The sequence below is a fragment of the Ooceraea biroi genome, chromosome 9 (genome assembly GCF_003672135.1).
Source record: "Ooceraea biroi isolate clonal line C1 chromosome 9, Obir_v5.4, whole genome shotgun sequence".
Lineage (NCBI taxonomy): Eukaryota > Metazoa > Arthropoda > Insecta > Hymenoptera > Formicidae > Ooceraea > Ooceraea biroi.
Genome location: NC_039514.1, coordinates 6,088,836 through 6,112,369, shown reverse-complemented (window position 1 = coordinate 6,112,369; position 23,534 = coordinate 6,088,836). Strand labels below are relative to the sequence as shown.

Below are 23,534 nucleotides of genomic sequence, written 5' to 3'. Positions count from 1 at the left end.
GAAAAGTGGCTTAGCCAATGCGTTTAGACAACTCCTCTTAAAGTGCGCTGAGAGTTGCACCCGATCTGTGTCAGGCGTGCAACGATCGCCGAGTGAGTCGCGATGGCGTCGTTTCCGCGAAGCGTCATTAGCTCAATGCCGAAACAAGCGGAATCGAATAATTGCGTGAACTCACGTGCGCCTTTTCGCAAAGAAATCGTTATCCGTGAGCAAGATCGCACGCGCGATGCATTGTGTCACGATTCCACAAAAAGATGTACTTACAGATAACTGCAATTGATTTCCATCAATAATCTAATCGCGTATCGATCCGCAAAATTATTCGAGTTAACATCTACGTACCTAAGAAAAATAAACTATATTTTTCCTGTTTTTTCCCCGTCGCGATTTGCGATCTCTGAATGTATTTGTTTATTCCTTCAATACAGGTTTAGAGACGAATCGGGTGGACTGTCATATTTTTAATACAATTGCATTCCGCATTATACTTTATGTAACTCGCCCTTTTTCTTCTTTTTTTATATTGTATATCTGCGGAAACACATAATTTTCCTCACTTTCGACAAACATAAAGTGAATTTTCCACACTTTGCCGACGCAAACGAATAAATGAATAATATACAATGTTGATTCCAAGTCTACGAATTTACCTTCGTCGCGACACAAGAAAGTCAAACGAGTGCGCCAAGGTAATATATGCCAAACGTATTAAGCGCTACATTAAATTGTGAAATACAAAATTGCATTAAAATATGAATAGATCGAGCAAAGCGAGAAAATATATTTTTTCCATCCGAGTTAAGATTACTTATGCTTAACCGATCGCGCGCGCACATACACATTCTTACGATGATAAGAATCACAACTTTTATCGCAGATATCATCTCGCATTGTGCAATCGATCGATCGATCGAGTGGCTTACAAGCAGGCACGGCGCGACGCAAAAATAGAATTTTCTAAGCGCCTCTCTATCTATACGAAGCCGCGGCGAGTGCATCGACTTGTTCACGGTAAAGTTGGTTTACGGCTGTCGCTGGGAGTGCTATTCATAGCGTACGACATGCAATTGCATAAAGTCAGCCGCGGATACGTTGACCCTAAGTGTTGCGTAACCCACGTCTAGTGCCAGCTATCAGCGAAACGATAACGCCGCGGCTCCGATAGTCACCTCTGTGAAGTTGGCCCCCCAACTTTTAAATTTGAACAAAATGAGTAGAGTTCTCAGTCCATTTTAGAAAGAGTTCTGCCATTTAAAGTAACGAAAACACCATTTGAAAAACCGGGGTAAAATCTTATGAGAACTCTAAGAAAAATTGAATTTTTCGCAGAATGGGGAGCGTCGTGAAGTTAGCCCCTCGGTTTTTCAAATGGTGTTTTCGTTACTTTAAATGGCAGAACTCTTTCTAAAATGGACTGAGAACTCTAGAACTCTTCGAGGGGACAATCAGAACTCTACTCATTTTGTTCAAATTTAAAAGTTGGGGGGCCAACTTCACAGAGGTGATAGTCGTCTACCGCTCTACCGCTGCATATCTGTGAGAAAGTTCGCGCGCAGATCGCAATTCATCCCCCTTGCCCCGTCTTATCTACCGACTGCGTCCACCGACTTACCGAAATAGACATTCGGCTCACTGCAGGCTTACCGCGAAATACCGGTGCTCGGTCGGACCCGGTATCTCTCTTGGACGCGGCATAACGATGGGAAAACGGTTCGGTTTACGAGGAACTTCCGACGATACCGGCAACGACATATCCACGATGACAAGGCCATTCTCATTCAAGGGGTTGGCGTAACGTCAGAAAATTCAGATAGAATCGTAACTTGATGGCTACAAGTGGCAGCGATAACGAATTGCACGATGAATTTCGGATACTTGATTTATCAGCTTTGATGTTGCATGCTCCTCTTAATCCAATGATATAATCTTTGCAATTAATCTCTTGAGACATGAGTATATTACGCCAATGGCTGCGTACGTGGACGATGAAACCGTGCTCAAGTGATTTATCTGTAAACGAAAGAATTTTAAAGTGCTCTTGTGTTCTTCAATTTATGTCTGTATTTTTTCTCGAAGTTGCTTCGCGAATAATGTTGTATTATCAAGAAAATAATTATTTGTTAAATTTGTGATTCTTCTATCATTAATTTTATTAAAGTTACGCGGTCTAGGTTATTTAGTTAACGACTTAATAGAAAAGACAAGATCGAAAAATATATAAAAATTCAGACTTCTGCAAATTTCTAACATCAATTTTCGACGCTAAGCGTCTCAACGTTACTCGTGATAGTTCCTCGTTCACGAGTACCGAGCAAACGTTATCGCCAGTTTCTCAAACGCGGGATAATCTGGTTTGCTGATAACACATTATAACGTGAACTTCGACGAGCCATCCGCAAGCTCGTCCAATTCCACACCACGAGCAGAATTTCCCAACAAAGGCCCTCGTCCTCTTCATCGTCGTTGCTTGACGCCCTCCGGCACGCTCGTCCGCGAACGAAACTGGGTTACCACGACGTTGCTTCCTCGCTTTACCAAAATCAGCCGAGATCCGCGCGCGAGCGACCAGCCGCGCGACAAAGACGCGCCTCGTCAAAGGATTTCATCGTGCATCGTTGCCGTGTCTCTTCCTTTTCACCTCTTTTCTTCCTCTCTCCCCCCCTCTCTCTCTTCCTTTCTGTCTGTTTCGGTCTATCTTTCTCTACTCGGAAGCTGGGCCAATAAAAGATACGCGTCCAATCTGAGCCCCTTTGTGCGGCGCATCTGCGAGATCGTGCGTGGTGTCTTTTTCTTTCATCCCTCCTCTCGCCTCTTTCTTTCTACTCCTTGCGCCGAAGAAAAAGAAAAAAAAACTACAGAGGGTAGTGAACCGCGACGCGCCGCCGCACCTCAATAGATTAAATCCTTAAACCGATCCGACGTAAGGATTATCGGCCGTGACGATTTCGCCAGGTACAATGGCGCTCCGCATCAACCGGGTAACATCCCGTCCGTCTGTCTGTCTGTCTGTCTGTCTGTCTGTCAGTCGATCGGTTTCGTGAAATCGTAGCACGTGCGAAAACATTTACGGGTCGCGCCGTGGCTTTTTTGACTCTTGAATTTCAGGGTGCCTGGCATTAGGCACGCTGAATCGAAAGTCACTAGATCTAGATGATGACGTCTGATGACGCGATGAGGCATGTAAGCTGGATCCGCGTCGCTCGAGTGTTTCCCATCGATCCTCCATCGATTCGGTAAAAATGGAGAACGAAGAACCGTCCGCGGATCTTTCATATCGATCCCTCGTGTCACGCTTATGATTTTTGAACGAGAACCCTTTCATCCCAGTGACAGTCTAATTGAAAACAGCACTGAATGGAAAATGGGTTTCTCATATCTGCGTTTCATCTAGCAGCGCGCGACTGCTTCGGGAGCCAGTTAATTTCCGTTTTAATTGCCCGACCGACACTGACAGATCGGTCGAAGTGCTGTTTGCTTCCGACTATTTTGCCGGCACTTGTCGAATACGCTTCGCCACGCACGGCGCAGCGCGCGCGTTGCGCGTGCAACTTAAAGCCGCGAGCCGACGAAGGAAACGGCGCGCTTTAATTGCAAAGCGAGCAGATTTATGCGCGCCGACGTCCGTGTATCCCGCCGCGACGCGGATTTAATTACGGCCGTGACTCCCGCGGTGGACATGCGCCGTTAATTATGAAATTCGGTTGCCATTTAATCGCACGAGCGAGCTCGTTCCGCGATGCCTTCCGGTTCTCGTTACGTCGTAATGCTGCAGCTATACGCGAGATCCCGCGTGGCCGCGTGCGTTATGATGTAACCGTGCGTCACGAAGATTATCGTTGCGTCAGAAAACAAATGCGACGTCTGATAAGCAATCTACTTTACTTTGTCGACAGAATTTTATAAAGTCAATTTAGTTATGATCACATTATAAGAAAATCGAGAGCAATGAGTTTCTATCTTTGGAATAGCTATACTAAGATAACGAAACGCACTAAACTCGCTTGTTACATTATAACAGATAGAGAAAAAGAGAAGAACCGACGGCTTCGTCGGCTAGTGGTAGACCGTAAAGAATTCTTGTTTCGGTCGACATTATCAAAATCTGGGTGGCAATATATTGCGTCCATCTGCTTGCATCTCTTTCCGACGTATCAGTGCAGGCAGTTGGACTCGACGGCTTCCGTGTTGCATTTGTGTATTGTACGGGCTTTCCCTCTCTTTTGTACCGTCGACGTTTGTATCTGTACTATCCCGTGTATATCTCGCTGCTCGCATTCATCTTTCGGACGTGGTACAAAAAACCAGCCGCGCGTATCCAGGATTTTTCAACGAAAAACACCGAGACGTGAGACCGTAAGAAAAAACAAGATCTATCTAACTTTTTTTGCCTCCGACGCAAGAAACGGACGCTAAAACAATGGACTCGTATATAAGATGAGTCAGATGGGACGCAAAACCGTGTTTTTTTTTATCTAAATCTGTTGCCTGAGGATAATGCTTATTGGTAATGGTATAACTTTAGTCCTCTTGGATAAACTTGGGAAATATTTTGGTGAAATAGTGTTACATTTTTTATTTATATTAGATATATTAAAATTATATTATAAAAATTTTTATAAACTGCAAGATTTCTATAAATTTCCAATTCGATAGAAGCTATCTAAAGACTCGATCACACATGCTGTTTGCATTATGTTTTTATCAACCTTAACGTATGTTTATTTTAAGTATCATGCATGCTCGATGCTTGACGCTACCTATTACCGAAGTCGAGCCACGGTAACGCCCGTCGTATGTCCCGATAGAGACCTCTTGGACCTCTCAATGGTTATAATTATCGTCGGCACTGCCGCGTATCGATCTGTGCGAAATCCACGAGAACGTGATGTGGGATCTTATCTACGGGCAGGAATGATTTACGATACGTCCGGATGTATATCTCCGGCGATAACTGGTCAGCCAGCTTTGGCACGAGCTTCATGCAAGAGAGAAAAAGCAAAAGAGAGAGAGAGAGAGAGAGACTCAAGTATCAGTCGATCGCCGATAACACGGCGGTCATCAAAGACCGTTTCCAAGATTCCTCGGTGGGGTCAAGAGGTGATGTACAACGACGTTTTACCTCATATTATTGATAGTACGATTCGGTCCAGCTCGGGGGGAGAAACGAAAGGAGAGGAAGGGTGTAAATCTCGCGTCGATCGTGCCGTCGAGCGGTGGAAGCGAAAGGAAGGACATTGTCCCTTTCTTGCGCGATTGGATTTGCGGAGATCTCGTTTGCGTTTTGTTGCCGGGGGATTCCTCGAAGGGGTCTCGCCGCGAACCGCCCCCAGCCCAGAAACTCGACCGGATGACTTTGTAATTAGGGAATCCGATTCCTCGAATGGTTTACGGCCTGCGCGGCACGGCGTAGTTAAATCATTCTCGGACGGCTCGCGTTGTGTCCTTCGGGCCCTCGTGTAACCCTTCTCGCTTCGCAAGTAGTGCTCGTGACCGCGCGCGGCGTGTAGCGGCGCGAAGAGTCAAAAATATTTGTTCCTCACGCACGCGTGGCTTACTCGGCCTCGCGGCATTTAGGCACGTTCGCGTTCGCATAATGGGCGCAAATATTAATACCAGCGAGAGCGTGAATCATGAAGAATTCTGCGTAAGACTGCGAGACGCTCGGGCGAGAACGATGCGCAATTGCGACGGCGATCGTGCGTAATCTAATTCTGATTCTAATTCAGAATTATGAAGATGCTCGTTAATAATGAAGGTTCCGTAATTCTGGTTTAATTATGTGCTCTGTGTACTGTGTGCTTTTGTTGGATCTACAATAGGATTAAAATAATTTATTCATTTAATTCTGTTCTTAATTACGCTTCAGTTACATATAATTACATATTCATTTCATTTGTCCTTCGTAACTTCGTCTCTGTGTAAAGATTCATTATCTTTCTTCTGTGTCTTTCGTTATCCTTTTATCAGAATTGTATAATCACTTATTATACAATTAATATTATAGAAAACAGATCGACCGGAAATCGTTAGAGAAAAGAGTGGATGATCGCGTGGACCGCGACAAATGGGAATCGCTGCAATCGCTCCTCTCTGCCGCGTATCGCCGACTCTTTTTACGATTAGATATCGAGAAACGCTCGACGACTTGCTCCTAGCCATTAATGCAGCGATTAGATAGAACAGTAATTGCAGAACAATGACCGGCCGTCGGCCGTTACCGCCGCCATGTTGCATTGCAATTTGCCACGAAGAGATCGCGGCAAATTGCCGCCGTTCCCCGCTCATCGATAATTCCCGATAGTGAACGGAGATACCTGCGTGTATCCCGTTGAACACGGCAACATGTGTGTCCTCGCGAGTCTCGCGATTCGTTCGCCACATTCATCCATACGTGGATAATAAAATTTATCACTTGGAGATATGCGAGACAAATGGAGAATACGAAGAATCGTGCTCTCGTAAACTGAATCAGGGAAAAGGTCGTTGATTGAATCAGCACGTCATGTAGTCACTCAAGTTCTCAGTAACTCTCATCAAATCAGAGAATTGCTGATGAAGTCACGGAACGACTTGACTGAAAACAGTTGACGTTTGGTTTACTTTTTATCGGTTTACGGCGATCTGTTCTCAGCAGTCAAATATTGATTGATTTTCGATTAATCTAAAAATCACTTTTGTTGAGAAATTTCACTGGAATCTTGCTTGGCTGAAGTGCACGTGACTATTAGGTGATTAACTGAGTAATCCGGGTCGCGTCTAGATGTAGCGATGCATCACGCGGAAGCAAACGCTCTCAACAAAAAATATTAGTTTCATTAGGAAGCAATTGACGGCTTCCAGGAGCGTTGTCTCCCTTTCGTTGATTCCTTTTCCTCCCTCATTAGTCCCGCGTCTGACCTCTTGCCCTTTGACGAGCACTCCATGCGCTTCGCGTCTCCCGACATCGCGCCAAATCGAGAAATTGCGAGTTGCACCGTCGATGCAACCGCGGTGATGAAAAATGGCGGACGATAAATTGCCCCGCGCACAAAGGCCCCGTAAAAATGATTTCGATTGCACGGAGGCGCACATGAACTCCCTCCCCCACGCTGCAGCGTTTTACAAGCGAACGAGTTTTGCTCGTAAACGAACGTGTACTCGCCTGCGCGCGTATATAACTGACGTACGCCAGACATAATATCCAATATCGACCAGCCTCGGTGGTGACTGGTAATAGATTGAAAAGTCAAGCGGACAGTTACTGCCGGACGGCGCGTAACAGTCGTTACATTAATGACCGAATGCAGAGAGAAAGAGAGAAACGGAGTAAATAACCGAGCTCGCGAGCAACAACGAGTATTACTATGGATAATTGAGTAGACTCCGTCATACCGGAGGGAATCTATTTTTCGCGTTGTCCAGCTCCGCAAAACCGCATTCCGCCGGACGCATTACGGATGCTAAATAGAAATCGCGCGAGCTCTCGAGCGGACGTCACTCGCTGATCTCGCGATTGGCAAGATTTGGAAGGAGAGAGTGTTATTTAGCAGTATTGCACACAGAGGGAGGTCGATCTATGCTTATGTCATTTTCACTGTTTTCCTTTCTTTTTTTGTTACACTAATAACGATTTATTGAAGAATAGAAAAATGTTGAGATGATTTGGGGATAGCGATAGATTAGGGTTTTAGTTAACGCGTATTAAGCATGTTTTATATGCAACTCTTGTTAATAATAATAATGATGATGATGATATTGTAAAGGATGTGTCGACATGAAAATTCAATCCTTTCCTATTTTCTCGCACAATAAGCGTTTTCAATGCATATTCTGATAACGTTACGAGAATTACATTTTGATTTAATTCTATATTAAATTACGCAATTTAATTTTAAATTCAATTTAATGCAAGAAATAATTGATTAGCTCTCATCGATCCGCTTAATGCGAGAAGCAACTTGACTGTTAACTATTCACGCGAATGTTTCATGATAGCTATCTGTGAATTCAATGACCGTCATTATCATCTCATCAAATTACTATCGATCTATCACAACACCGTGAAGGTTTTATTATGCTACATTTATTCCCGAATCAAATGGAGATATCAAGTAGCCTCCAAAGCCGCCGAAAGAGAACGCGATCCAGTCGAATTAAGCAATCCAACGTGCAGATGAAATTTAACGCGAGACAGAACTACAGAACTGCACTGACGACGTAATCGGAATACAAATTTATGAATATCGAATTTATGACGTCGGAGAGTTTGGAGGAACTTTGGCGACGTTGCTCGACGTTCCTCGCGATGGCATAATTTCACATCACGCGATCGATCGCGAGAAGCTCTGTACATCCAGCAACCCTATATATCCCATATCGGGGCGGAAATCCGAGTTTCCGAAACGTCGTCGTCATGAAATCGTGAGTAGACGTCACGCCACGCGTGCGGCATTCTTCGAACATTGAATTAGTGACGAGAGATTCCTGGAAATCAGTGCATATATATAAATATATATATATATATATATATATATATATATGCACATAACAATTTCGTGATGTTGGTGATTTCGTGCGGCAATTCGCGAACGCGCAGGGGAAGAGGGTGAAGAGCCCATCGACGCGAAACCGATCATTTCTTCCCGCGGGTCGGTCCCCGGAACCATCGATCATTTTTCGTGAGTACTTCCGTTTTTTGTGCGGAAACGGCGATTTTATTGTGATGTTCCCGGTGTCACGTTTCCTCGCTCGCTGGAGCAACCTGCAATCGCGTGCGTGAATGCCGTTCGATGCGTTGGCAACGGATATTCGTGATGCAGCATTTGACGAGTCCTTTTGTTCCTCGTGAAACGATCGGGCCGTACAAGCAATTACGCGATTTCGCGAAAAGATATGCTTCTTCAATGACACGGAGGAATTATATCGTTCAGTTTTGAATGAATTGAACGATACTGTATCAATAATGTATTATAACTAAAAACGAGAAATTTGACTTGACTAGTTATAATTTATAATTTCTGAAAGATTCATATGTGCATCGAATGAATCGACTCAACTCCGCGAAGCAGAATTTGGCATGTACTCGTTTTGCATGTACGAATGTGCGTACGTATACCGTTTCCGAGTCTTTCTTTCTTTCTCTTTTTTTCTTTTCTTTTCTTTTTTTTACCAGCGAAGACGACGGCGCCATAAATTACGGCGTTATAGCATTATTCTCGCTTTATGGCGAACGGCTGATGGAAGAATACGCCGGTTTCGCCGCATCGGCTGCAAAATGGCACACTTGGCCGGAGCGTAACGCAAAATTTACACAGCTGGCCGAGTGAATTTCTCCAGATCGACATCAACGTCTAACATTAGAACACTCACGCAGCAATCGTCTCGGTCGTCAGCTTTTTAAACAGCCATAAATTCTAAACTCTCTTTCTCTCCCGACTTTTAATCGATATCGATCATCGCACGGTGCGATAACTTCTATCGCGACCTATTCCGGCTTTCAGTCATAATTCAAAACGTAATTTACTCCCGCACAGGAACCGCTTCGACCTATTCTCCCCGGGCACATCCCAGCGCTAAATGCCTTCGCGTCCGAAACTTTCCCGCGTAAACGAGCGGTTGTAAAATTTCGAGAAAGGGCGAGGAACGGCGGCGAGGTGGCTTCTTGCGCGAAAATCGCCGAGCTCGCTAACGCTCACATGCGAACGCGCTGTCTCCCATTTCCGGGATACCTCCGGGTCTCTCGTTAACCCGCCGGGAAAACCGAGTTTTCAATCGCGCGTTTTTACCTCGGTCTCACGTAGATAAAGGAAACGCGACGTTTTACGAGCTCGTAAAACGCGTAAGGGTCGCGCTGCCACCGTGAGGGTTGACGAGAGCGTTCCTCAAGGGACAGAAGCGTTTTCGCACCATCGCCATCGACTCGCTCATCCGCGCGAAGTCGGCCAGTTCGCCGGACCCGCTCCGGCCGGTCACAGGCCACCTCTGTGAAGTTGGTCCCCCAACTTTTAAATTTGAACAAAATGAGTAGAGTTCTTATTGCCCCCCCCCCCCCCCCGAAGAGTTCTAGAGTTCTCAGTCCATTTTAGAAAGAGTTCTGCCATTTAAAGTAACGAAGTGTGAAGTAACTTCACAGAGGTGCATTTGCCAACGTCTCCTCGATCTCGCCGTCTCTCTCTTTCCGCACGTGGGAACGCGCGCGTGTATATGTTAATTAATCCGACGCTAATCATGGTTTTCCGTGGGTAATTTATGACAGATTGATATCAAGCGTCGTTTCAACGTCAGATCGGCTCTTGCGAGGCCGAATGAAGTGTACACAAGTACACTCCTTCGCCCGCTTCCGCCGCGAGTCGCAATTTGTCCTACGCGGAAAACGTTTGATCATGCCGACCATGAAGAGGCCGTGCAAGATACGAAGGCTGTACACGCCTCGATGCGCAAGCGGATGATCGGTAAAATTGTTATAAAAAAAAAACAATAAAAAGAATGGAGAGCACTTTTCCGCCAGCACTCACTCGCAACGCAAGAATGCCTCGCTCTCGAGATCTCTATGGTGTGTTGGTGTTTTTCCCTGTGCCGGATACACTCTAGCCCGCGTCTTTCGGCGTCTTCTGTCGCTCGGAATTTCAGAGGCAATTTCTAGGCCGCTTGCCAGCCGTGATTACATCACATCTGTTCGGACTAAACTAGTGTCTTTTTCTCTCGATATCCTTTTTTTCCATTTTCTTACGATTCATATAAATTTTTCATTTTCAATCTCATTTCCTGTCCACATTTACATTTTCTAAATTAAATTGATACTATTTTTTTGCATGTTTTTTTGGCTTTGTACGTCTTAAAGGGAACACAAGTCTGCGGATAGTGCAGAAGTGATCGATACGAATTCGTGTGTTTAATATGTAAAGTATGTGTATCTAAAATGTTTTCTTTTGCTTTTCGTTAGTAGCATTCAGAGCTGATCCTCGTACCCTTTGCCTCTCAGGGATGCCCGGAAATTTTCGCCAGCTGTCACGCTGGCGCTTTCATCTCTGAGAAATCCGTGCGCCCGATTTTTGTGCGTGCGATCCCCTTGTACCCCTCTACTTCCCTTCCTACCCGCTTCCCGATAACTCGCGCAACTCATGCACGATCGGGCTCGGGTTGAATGAAAGCCTCTGTGTACCTCGCTGCGACACAGTGTTTATAAATGTCAGCTCCGAGCGATGTGTGCCAATGCATCGTACGTATCGATGTGTGCCAATGCATCGTACGTATCGATGTGCGTGTGCGTGTGGTACGATAGCGCGATGCCAGGGCCGCCCCACGTTAGGGGCTCGCACGGGAACGGGGTTCTATTGGTACAACAAAGACATGGCGCACGGGGTTGTCGAAGCGACCCAAATTGTTTCGTTAAATCGGCAATGCGCGCCTCGCCAACAAAGACGGATCCAGGGCGGATTCGGAAAGAGGGAAGCCGGGCTCCCCGTTCCCGAGACTTCGATTCTTAATGAATAATGCGCCGCTGGACTGGAAACTGCCGCGGCGAACTTGGTCTTCATTTTTTATCCGTCTTGTTACGTTTGGGGCGGATTGCGCGAGGGTTGTCTATATTTAATAGACAACCCTCTATAAATATTAATCTATAAATGTTATCTATATTTTATCGCATATACGTGTTGTCGGATTATTGGTGGGATGGTACATGTTTGTCTGTTTTTAATACGTGCACTGCATTTAAGTTTCTTTTTATCAAAGTTTTATCGAAGTTTTATCGAAGTTTAGTAACGTTTTAATTGATCGAATATCAACTCACATACAGTCAAAAGCTAGCAACTTGAAAAAATGTATACACCACATTTAAACATCCAGGTATTCTTTCTACCATCTTTCACATAAATATCGACCGCAATTAATTCCCCGCTGTACACATAACTGTACATCCTCTTTCTTCAGCCAGTTCCCCGTAGAAAGGAAATAGAATTCATCGCCCGTGGCGAAATACGGGGTACCACCATCACCATTCGAGGGAAACATCAAACGTACCGAGAATACCCAACGCCTTTGTCCACGAAGCTACGAGAAACCAGCCGAAAACTACGTCCCTGCGTGCCTCTCAAAAGCGTGCATTCTCCTCGCGCGCGATTGTGTGGGTCACGCAACAAGCTGATCCCGCTCGCTCACTCGCTCGTAGCGTAAGTTAGCCGATATGGGTTCGCGTAACCCAAGCGGAGCGGGAGGTAGAGGAGCCGCGACGCGATCAAGAAGCCGGGCAGAAGAGGGGCGAGGTGGAGAAAGAACGTGGCAGAAAAGGCAATCGAGGAGAGTTCCAGGGAGGGAAAGAGGCGAGAATTCGTCGAAGAGGCCGTCGACCCATCGGCCTAGTTTTAAAATCCAAAACAAACCCGGGGGCCTGTGACCTCTGTGAAGTTGGCTCCCCAACTTTTAAATTTGAACAAAATGAGTAGTTCTGATTGCCCCCCGAAGAGTTCTCAGTCCATTTTAAAAGAAATCAATAAAATATCGGATTTTGCGAAAAACATTTATTGTTTATTTGAGAGATGAAAAATTTTGTTCATAAATCCGCAGTTCTGTTGAGAATTCTGCTAGCTCCCCGAAGAGTTCTATCGATTACCCTTAATACTTGATGCGCTCAAGTCGAAAACTAAAAAGTTCTGACAACTCGAAATTTCAGAGTTCGAAAATTTTTAAGTTCCTCACGTCGAAAATTTTTTTAATAATTCCGCAGTTCCGAAATTTTCGAATTTTGAAACTGCAAGTCGCCAGAACTTTTTAGTTTTCGACTTGAGCGCATCGAGTATTAAGGGTAAATCGGTAGAACTCTTCGGGGGGCAATCAGAACTCTACTCATTTTGTTCAAATTTAAAAGTTGGGGGGCCAACTTCACAGAGGTGGCAAATGCGCGCTCTGGTTTGCGCCGCGATCGGATCATTATTGCGCAAATGCGCGGTCTTTTTTCCTTCTTTCTTCACTTCTACTGCAGGAGCGGCGTTTACGTAACTGCGTTTATATCTCGGCACGCGCAGTCTATTTTCGTCCCGTTGACATTTATAAATTCATTGCACGCAATTCCTGCGGAAGTTGCGGTTCAAGTGGAACGTTGATCAACAGTTTTGCTGCCAGCGCGAGGCGACATCGCGTATTTAACGCGACTTATCGCGGAAAAGTTCCTTTGCAGCTCTGCGCGAGTACTCCTCACCGATACTTTTCGGAGAACAATAATCGCGTAATAATGCAATCGAGGCTTCGCAGAATTTGTGTAATAAATTGAAATTTGTATAATAAATTAAAGCCTGACAAAACGCGAGAGTCGGCTAGCCTCTGAACACATCGTTGCAAATTACCGTTGTTCCCCGTACATCAGTGATTCCGATAGCGAATAGATATTTGAATAGATAGATTTGAATAGATATGACACACACATTACGCAGAATCACAGGGAATCGTACATGAAGAGAATTATTATTGAATGAGATGGGTATCATATTACACCGCGCGTGACTGGCATGTACGCGTAATTAGAATTAGAATTTATGCATCACTATAATTGATTGGCACTTTGTGCAGACACTGTTTTAATGTCATGATTATGACACGAACATTCGCTGTATATAATATGTACAAGACACATTTTCTTATATTTTCCTGCAATTTTTTCGGATTACATTACAAGCGCATTCTAATCAGATGAAACTAGTATCTTTTTAATTTATGACTGCTGATATCTTTGAGAAAAATTTGCTTTCTCTCTTTCTCTTTGCGTGTGGACAAATTATACAAATTATACGGAATCTTCACGCCCGGCGTGCGAAGAAACCGTCACAATTATATTCCAACGCGCGTTATAAATATAAACGTAACAAGCGTATAATATAAGAAGCTCCGTAACTTTTACACATACAATACAACAAATTCTTCCTCTATCTAAACTATCACGATCGTCATCGTCATGTTATTCCTCGCAATGCGACCCCTCGATCTGTATTAACTTTGAACTTGCACGCTAGCGTGAATCGTGCACCCTAAACATTCCCACGCGATACAATTTGTAGCTTCGTGATCGTCGCACGAGAACTCGCAGCAGCGGTCGAGGTTCCCTCCGCGTTCCTTTCAGCGTTCCCTCCATTCTGAAGAATTTCGCTCACACGTCTCGTTACGAGATCATACGCGTCGTCCAACGATAAAGGCGCGTTAATCGCATTAGCGGCATTAGCTACACGGTGCAGCGAATCGCGTGCACCGTCCTTGAAGGAGTGCGCCGGAGTGCCCTTCTTGGTCGAAAAGGGTATGCCGTCTCTGCGAGTGCATGAGAACTCGCGAAATCAGCGCGGTTCTTATGCACGTCAGTCAAACAAGAGCGTGACCGGCATAACTGTCAGTCCGTAAAAGATAGACCTGAAATTCTTATGGGAGCCGATAAAGAACATCCTTTCTTACGATGTACTATGGAGAAAATTTTAATTGTTGTTGAACTTTTAGCAAGGAACGGCGTATTTTGTCACGTATTTTTATTATTCATTATTTAAATGTTCAGTAATTATTTCATCACCATTAAGTTTTACTTATTTAAAAATTCTATACAGATCCTGATATATCATTATTATTATTAAGTGTGCTCATAGCTTTCTATAAATTTTCTATAATTATGGTCACGTTCTTCTTTGACTGTAAGTCTCAGCCATGTCCCTTCTTTTTGTGCTGGCGGTGCCGTCATCCGGACCGGAATGCAAATAACGGTTGGACCACCTACCGCAGATCCCACTTGAAATAATCTTGCGCATCATTCGGATGCGTGTATCGCTTCGCGCGTAGCACGCAGTGTTGAAATCGTTTACTTTCCTCGAGATAACTCATTACTGTCTTGTCACGGGAAGACTGTGCTGCTGATCGATCGATTTCCATAGTTGATATGGCGGTGTCATTATGATGAACGATCTCGCTGGCACTCGTGATCGGCAGCGATCGGCGGATGATAGGATCCAGTCGAAGCACCGTGAAAACCAGTCATTGGCGTTGAATCGAAGCCAAGGTCTAGTCTCATCACTCAAACTGGATCCGCGGAGAGATACATCTGTGCAGCAGGCTGTTTGTTCATTCGTTCATCTGCGTCGCGAGCAGCATAAGGAAAAAATCGGGGTCGTTTGACCCGCACTTACCGTTAGGCGATATCAAGTCGCTCGCTGGTGATCGCAACCAGGCGTTTGTAGTTTCATTTCCTTGGCTCGCCGCTTATAATGCTGATGGTTTCTGTGGGAATCTTTGACAGTGGAGGCACGTTTCGAAAAAAGGAGATAAATAGATTGCGAAGATTTATAATAAGAATACTTTTAATTACGTGACTATGCTTTAATTGTGTGTCAATTGCGATGACGTACAAGTGGGAGAAAGATGAAAATCTGTCACTCCCGAGGGAGCGATAACATAAACGTAATCCAAGTTCCAAATTCGGTGCGTCACGCAGAGGAATCCCGAGCGGCGACGACCGACGCGAGTTTCCATCTATGGATCATTTTATGTAACTGCGAGTCGCAAGAACAAGATCTTGCGAATCGTACGTGATAAAAAGAGAGAAGGAGATAGAAAAGATAGAGGGAGAGAAAAAAGAGAGAAGACTGAGACAGACGGTTCGACTGTACTGATCGCTTTTTTTTGGGTCGCTCTTCATGATCCAAAACGTCGCGCCGGCCGAACTGCGTAATAAAACGGGACAGTACTTCATCACCGGGCACAGAGACGATCGTTTTATAGGAGCAGAAAAAAATAGACGACCTCCGGCCACTTCCACCGGACGCATTTCAATGAATTTCAAGGACTCCGGAGCGTACGAAAGGGTGCGCGTGTCTCATCTCCGTTTCGAAACGAGTCTCACCTCTCTCTCGTCTCCAAAATATCGCCCGTGATTTATACAATACTCCATACAATTTAATACTATACAGTATTCTATTAATTTAGCGATGTGTATTCATCAAAACAAGATAAGAATCAATCTCGACGATGTTTGACATAACACTTGAATATTTTCGTAATCTTTCAATCTTTCATCTGGTGATTTTGCAACGCATTGCTCAAAGAAATAGATCCTTGCTTTAAGATTGCGATGATCAAACAATCGTGCGTTTTCTCGAAATTTTCAGATGACACGTAACTCATATCATCGTCCATTAACTGCGTGAGAATGAAACGCGAACGCGTGCAAGTGTCTCCCGCTATTCAAGGAGGCGAATCTAAAAAAGCGATCCGTTTCCGTGAGAAACGCGTTCCGTTTGTGCCATCTGTTCTCGCAGAAGCTGAGCGCGATCCCGCGTAAGGCCTGTCGTCCAGTTCTTGTCACGAATGCGCCTCGCGTCTAACATATTTATGATAGAGAATACGACAGCGGCTCTTATTATCCGAGCAATCGCCGTATAAATTCGCTGCATAACTGTACGGAAATTGTTGCTAATGCCAGGTATATCTAGCCGTCTCGCAGAGCCGCCGTCGCAAACACCGACGAAATCTGTGTTATTGCAACGGTACATAAGCAACTCCGTTAACAGCCCGGCGTTTTCATTGATTGATGCACGTCGACGAAAAGTCTCGCTTTAAGCCGACAGATTTTACTTTTCTCACATGTATATTTTTTTTATTCGATCTATTTATAATTCTAGAATCAAAAATATCTAAAATATATTTATGATATTAAAATATGTAAAATAAATCTGGGAACAAAACGTAAAAAGTTGCAAAATTAACATGAAATGAGATTAATGAACAAATAAAAGCAAAGCGTGGCAACTGACTATCGACTTTTACATTATTTCTGAAAGTATGACGAACGCATCCGCACATAAATAACCGAGAAATTCTTCGTGCTCGCGACGCTCTTTGTTCCCGGTTCCTCCGACTTATCGATCGTTTGTCGGCGGAAGGAATCGCGTCGTCGCATATAGACGAGATTCGATGGCTGCTGCGAGCGACGTCTAAATGGTTTCCTTTTTCGTAGTAAAGGGGACTGTGACAGTCGATACCTAGCGCAAACACTATAATTTCTTCCGACCGCGTTCTTATCTTTTGACATTTGTGTGCTGGGACGCGGATGTCACACGCGGCCGCCGGGACGAGAACGTGTTCGAGATTCTGTCACTCGCGATTAGGACACCCACTATTAAAGCTTCCCGATCCAGGGGGAAGGGAAGGATGGAAAAAGAACGGCCGGATTTGCCGATATCACTTATACCAGAAACGTCCCGTATTTTTTATAGGAGATTTTATCGATATTATTTCCTTGCTTTCCTTCTTCCCTCTTTCTTCTTATTTCATCCTCGAGTTTCTTTTTTTATGTTTTTTCGTTTGATTTTTGCTCCGATTCTCGCGAGAAAGAGAACTCGTAAATATTCGCGAGAATTTTTATTTGAGGAAATGAGAAAAACAAATTGAATCCTTTCGTATTTAAATAATGGATTTCTGTTACATGATGCGGCGTAGGGAAGAATTCTTCAATTAATACTCCTTTTTCGCAAATGCACGAATTACGTTACGGTGCACGTTCGCAACGACAATTCATTTCAACGTTCACTCGCGTTTGACACATCGTCTCGCTCTTTTTTTCGTTTCCCTCCCGTATAAACGCGATATAAGAGATTCTCCCCGCCTCCCTCCGCGCATTGCAGTACGTCTCGTCTTGTGCTGCAGACGGCCTCCTTCTTTCCATTCTCTCTTCCTTCTCGTCCTCTCTCGCCGATTCCCGACGTATATAGACGCTGCAGCTGGCTGCACCGTCGAGACGCAATTCGAGTCTGACCTTCGTCGTGCTGCTCCCTGGCATAGGCCTGCCACCGCTCCCACCCACGAGCGATTATTATATAGTTCACAATCGATGTGCAAACACGCCCTTCGAGTTATTTCCTCCGTGCTCGACGAGAGGATATTAGAGAGCCTCGCTCGAGAAGACATTTTCCTGCGCGCGTATCGCGATCGCGCGCTTCTATGTAGATTCGCATAGGATTATCATTACGCGCTCCTCGTCGCGATTTCCATAATGCTACATGTGTTCCATCAGCTCTCAGAGGACTCTCGAAGTATAGTCGCTACGCGACGGAGCAAGGGGCGAGAGACCCGTTACTCCTTTCTCCATCTCGTATCTTCATCCCTTAAGGCCTGAAGCGACGTTCGAATCGTCACGTGAAAATTGATGCATTAGCTCTCGTTGGAACGAGGGGATTCCCCATGGTGTTCGCGATCGATAATCGCTGTCGTGAATCGCATCTCGCGCGAGTGTCAACGTTGCGTGCCGCACAATCTGCGATTATCTTCGCCGATACTTGCAAGGCACACATTAGCAATGACGTTGGATCTAACGATCAAGAATAACAACTCCGCTCGCGCGGATTTAATGCGCTCGGGCCGAGCGCGTTATCGCATTAACACGCGCGACTAATTGATACCGAGATATCGAGATATCGGCGTCGCTGTGTGCAACGGGTATTAGGTACATGCAAATGTTTTGGTCTTTTTTTTCAACATTCTGAAAATTATTTAAATTTAAATTTTATCTATTATTATTTAAATTTTAAATAAATTCTCGCTTTCTCACGTTTTTTGGCATTGGCAGAGGTTTGTGAGAAATGTGCAAAAAGTGACTTTTGCATACACTCAATAAATTGTAATGCATTGCTGCAGCCGTATAATGTCAGCGTTGGCTTTTGATCGAGATAAGCGGGAGACTTCTGGCTGCGACGCTGCCACAAAGTGTTGGCGATGTCGCCTTGTCGATTCGACTCGATCGACCATGAAGACCACGCGTAGCACGCTTCGTATCAGCTTCGCGGACAGGCGTAGGCGCTGAATGGGCCCGCGACCTCAGACACCTCTCGAGCGAGTTGCAGCGAGTTTCGCAAAGGAGGGCAACAAAATCGGACAGCCAACACGTGCGTTTATCAGGGGCGATAGCGAGGTGGACGACAGGGATGACGGTGTTCGATCGTTCGAACGAAAGAACGATCGAGCGAGTTCAAACGAGCGCATGCACCGGGTGCATACAGCTCGTGCTCGCGCTGACAAGCTGTTTTTTTTGAGCGGATTAGGCGCGTTTACGCCTGGCGAAAAAAAATGGGCGATTAGATAAAGCGTCGTGTTATCACAGTGTAGCGTTCGTTAAGGATTTATTGTCGAACGGACGCGCGCGCGATCCGCTCGGAGAGAAATCGCGCCGGTAACGAGTTATAACAGTTGCAATGCTGCACGAAGGAATGCAAGGAGTGCACGGTGTGGTATAAATTACGCGTATAATAATCCCCGTCGCTCCGCGATATTTTATTGCACCGGCGGAACAACACTCCTCTTGGGAATGCGTATTAACGTCGCTGTTTGCCCGTTCAGCTACCAATGCGTACACATATTTCTGATTCCGCGGAGTGACAGAATATAATAAATCACTCCGGCAGCCAATATCCCATTTCTCGGAGATAACTTTTGTAATGAACGGAATTGAATGAATAATGGGCAGAATTCCAGAGGAAATTTTCTAGATTTAATTTCCATTTTCCAATCTCTCTCTGATTATTAAAATAATTTTACACATTATTCCCACATGACAAAAGTATCATTATTATTATATATTAATACATTAATTTATCATGTTGCTCGTACGGGAAATAAAATAAAAAGAAATAGCTTGTGCGAGAGAGAAACTGTTACGTTATAATTACGCAGCCTTGCTGAACGGACATTAAAATAACACGTTTGCGCAACGCCCGACTGCTACGTTGATTTATTCGCAGTCGTGTCTTCCCGAAATGCGGCTTGTGTACCTGCGGAATGTAACAGACATTGCGGTCGCGCCCATTATGCCGCAGATGCAGATACGCCGCGTAGATCTTGTGCAACATTTCTGCGGGCGCGTTGGCAGCGGCGCGTGACGGCGGGTCGCAGGTCACCGAGACAAAGATTACACGCGTGGAAATGCGACTCGTGCGGGCCCCTACCGATCTGATAAGGGCGTATCTCGCGCGGATAAAGGCATCTCCGTGACCACGACACGAGGCGAATGCGAAATTTAGCGAAAAACGTCGGCAAGCGAGACAAAACGCGGTTAAACGTCGCTATTACGTTGAATTCTTGAGACTTTATTTTTATTTTCATTTAGTTATGTCAGTTGGTGAAAGAGAGACGTCATTGTATAATTTTTCGTTCACCTAATGAGTGATGATGGTAAAAAAAACAAGTAAAATTGACAAACAAGTTCGAAATATCGTATTTTTAATTTCAATTTTTATGAAATGTGGGAAGCAAGAAATTTTCTTTCTTTATTTGAAAATCGTATGAAAATCGAGAGAAACGCTCGTCGTAGTTGATTACGCACATCCGGTTACTTGTTACGCGTTAATTGCTTCCTTGTTTCGCGATATTAGCGCTTATCTTCAACAAATGTAACGGTGTGTATATGTACATGTATATGTGATCGTAATTAAGTGTAAAACAAACGTGTGATATAACTGGAAGCTACTTTCAATATTTCTTTTTGGCAGGAGAGATGGGTACATGTAAAGATGTTATCTGCAAAGATGTTAAATATCATGAAACTTATCTGACAGGTATTTGATCGAAATCTGGGATTATCGATCGCGTTTCCACACAAGATTTCCAAGAATATTTCACTGCTTTTTCTAATTTCACCGAAGGAAATTTCTTGAATCATAATGAGAAACACTGTTCAATTACAACTGGATATCACCATTGTCATTTATGTATCACTTTCCATAATATTTCTTCTCTCCTTTAGCTTTAGAATCTTAAAGACTCACTGGAATGGGAACTAAAGCTTAATTGAGGGAAAATAATTCAGGCAGAATGAATATCAATGAAAGACGAAATTAAATAATACGTAAAATATCTTTATTTATAATTGTGGTGCAATTTATTTTCTGCGAATATTATAATATGATTATGAGTACGAGAGCAACTACAAAATGAGAATACGATTGCAGATATTTATTTTTGCGTAATGCTGCTAAAAGTGTCGACTTAAAAACAGGTACAGACGAAGGGTCGGATAAGTCTTATTAGCTGTCTGGAACAGGCAGTCTCTCTCAGGAGTTAATTACGACGCAAAGCGAAAACGACTGGCGGAATAAAAAATGCTACGTAAAGCGGAAAACACGTAACGAAACAAACAGGGAAGAAAAAGCGTACTAACAAAGATTGCAAAGAAAGATTACTGCAGTTATTCCGAAAGAATACATTGCGAATAAGAAAATTATCATGCAGACATTGAGACTGCAGTAAGTCAAGAACGAGTTGTTTTTCTTGTTCTATTTTTTCCTCTTTTCTTTGCAAAACAACTGCTGATTGAAGCTGATTGCAGTTTCACTGCCGTAATCAACCGTTACGATAGTCATTAAATAGAACGAAGTTCGCGTTCGTAGATTGACGTTGGTCAGTCGTGCATGATCCAAGAAATAATCAGAATAACGTAACACTAGCGTACTACGCGTACATAAGTGCTAAAAATACAATGAAACAATTTTATTTAACACAGATTTAATCGCGACGCCCGATGATTTCTTCGCTCGATGATTTCGACACTGACACTCGCACTTGATATGTGATTCTCGCTTTCGATTCACCGATTTTTTCGCGCACTTCGCGTACATCGCATTCGAGTATCGCTCGCACTGATGATGGACGAGGCACGATGACGAGATTCGACTCGCGAAAACCGCGAAATTGCAGTGCCGAGGCGACGCGAACTGTGCACCGGAGCCATCGCAGCAAATCGCAGATGGCTGCCGGAGACCCACTGGCCCAGTTCCGCCCAGTTTCGCTTCATCCCCCTGCATCGCTGCACCCTGCTGCATCTTGCGTGACGTCATCGACCACCCTCGACCACCCACGCTTGCAGAGGCCACCCCTTCTGCACCGGCGGCGCTCCCACTCCCGCCGAGGCTCTGCCCCACCCTTTCGCGGAGGAAAAGGGGATGAGAGGGAAGACTGCAGTTTCCCCCGTTCCTCTAGACATCTTCCATTTTCTTCTCTCTCTCTCTCTCTCTCTCTCTATCTATCTATCTATCTCTTTATTTTCTGTTTCCGTGATATTTTCACTCGTAAACTATACGAATGCTGAGAGAGCGATGCTGTCGCCGGGTGGTTTAGGACACGAACTCCTTCGAGTCCGCCCCACCAACTACCGTTCCCCAACGCCATTTAGAAGAGGAACACTCGCCTGTTTCGAGAAATCACCCCTGCTTTATACACAGTAAGGAAATTGCATTTTTACTGCCGCGTTTTATTGCCGACGCATAAAAAGGATTATGTCGTCCCCGGCGAAATCGGGTGGCACGCGCAATCTGCCGTGTCGTAATATACTTTTGGGGTAATTCGGACGATGTGTGCATATGTCCGGGCACTCTCCCGCACACGACGAATCCCGTGCCGATTCGATTCATATAATAATCCTCGAAGCACTTTTCGTAATAAAAAAGTTCCCGAGAGTTAAGCATAATATAATCGCAATAGCCTCGCTTTATATATTATAATTTATGACGGTCGTTTAACTCGCTGTCGTCCTTCGGCCCTTACATGGCGCGACACGTCGGACTCTCCCCGTACTTGAACGTCTTAGAATTTATTTTAGACTCACGCCCACGTTGGCGTTGTTGATAGCGCAAATACGATATTGCCGGCTTACCTCTGTGAAGTTGGCGGGCCAACTTCACAGAGGTCGTTACCAAATGATGCTGCAAGACTTTTAACTTTCGTGTCAGACAGACGGATACGTCGGGCACGTAAGAGGTCAACTGTAAATCGTCGCTCCGTGGAGCCCCAGGATCGTCTGCGGATGATGTATAGATACCGCTTGAATGCGTCACCCCTCATCTCTTCCACCCCGATATTGCCGAAAAATAGATATCCGTGATCGATCCTCCGAGTATCCACCGGTGCTTCCGGCGCATCCGCGTCTCTCGAGGCGGCATAATGCACCGTTTGCATTCGCGAGAGCTTCCACGCGCGCGGCGGAACAGCCGTAAATAACAGATTATTTCCGGCACCCTCGGATACACAATCGGCAAACCGGAGAACGTGCGTGCGTCAATACCGCGACGTCTATATAGGTACGTATATATGTGCGTCTTTTCCGAATCGACACGGCACCGACGGGGCACCGAGGATGCACCATCTGCGACGCTCGAGAGAAGATGATCCTCGTTGATCATCGCGAGGAGAGAAGCTTTCCTCGCGCGCCGATGCCGCGCAGTTGCAGGCGAGTAACCGGATACGCGCACACGGATGTCACCCCGTGCACGATGGCAAGACGCTATTCCCCTCGCTAATCCGCTCGCCGAGCACTCGCCGCGGGCGCAGATGTACACTCGTGTCGAAGTCGGCTTCCTCCTGGGGGCCTCGCGAAATTACTCCGCCCCTTTTATAGCATGGGGTTTCAGCACGCAGCGAGATGAGCGCGCGTCTCCGTGTCTCCCTTTCTCTTTCACGCTGAAAGGATCTTAGCCATTCATGGCCGTGAAATATAGTGACCTAGTGACACACACGTTGCCCTGCAGTCCGGTTATGATTCTGGTCATGTT

At 45.1% G+C, this 23,534-nt stretch overlaps 1 long non-coding RNA gene across 1 annotated transcript; it reads right to left on the bottom strand.

The window, feature by feature from the left end:
- Positions 1 to 370: 370 nt before the first annotated feature.
- LOC105279608 lies at positions 371 to 21,787 on the bottom strand. The gene is made up of 2 exons (XR_893973.3): positions 1,517 to 21,787; positions 371 to 1,169 (listed from the first exon to the last, which is right to left on the bottom strand). It is a non-coding gene; the product is annotated as an uncharacterized LOC105279608 (long non-coding RNA).
- Between the last annotated feature and the right edge of the window lie 1,747 nt (positions 21,788 to 23,534).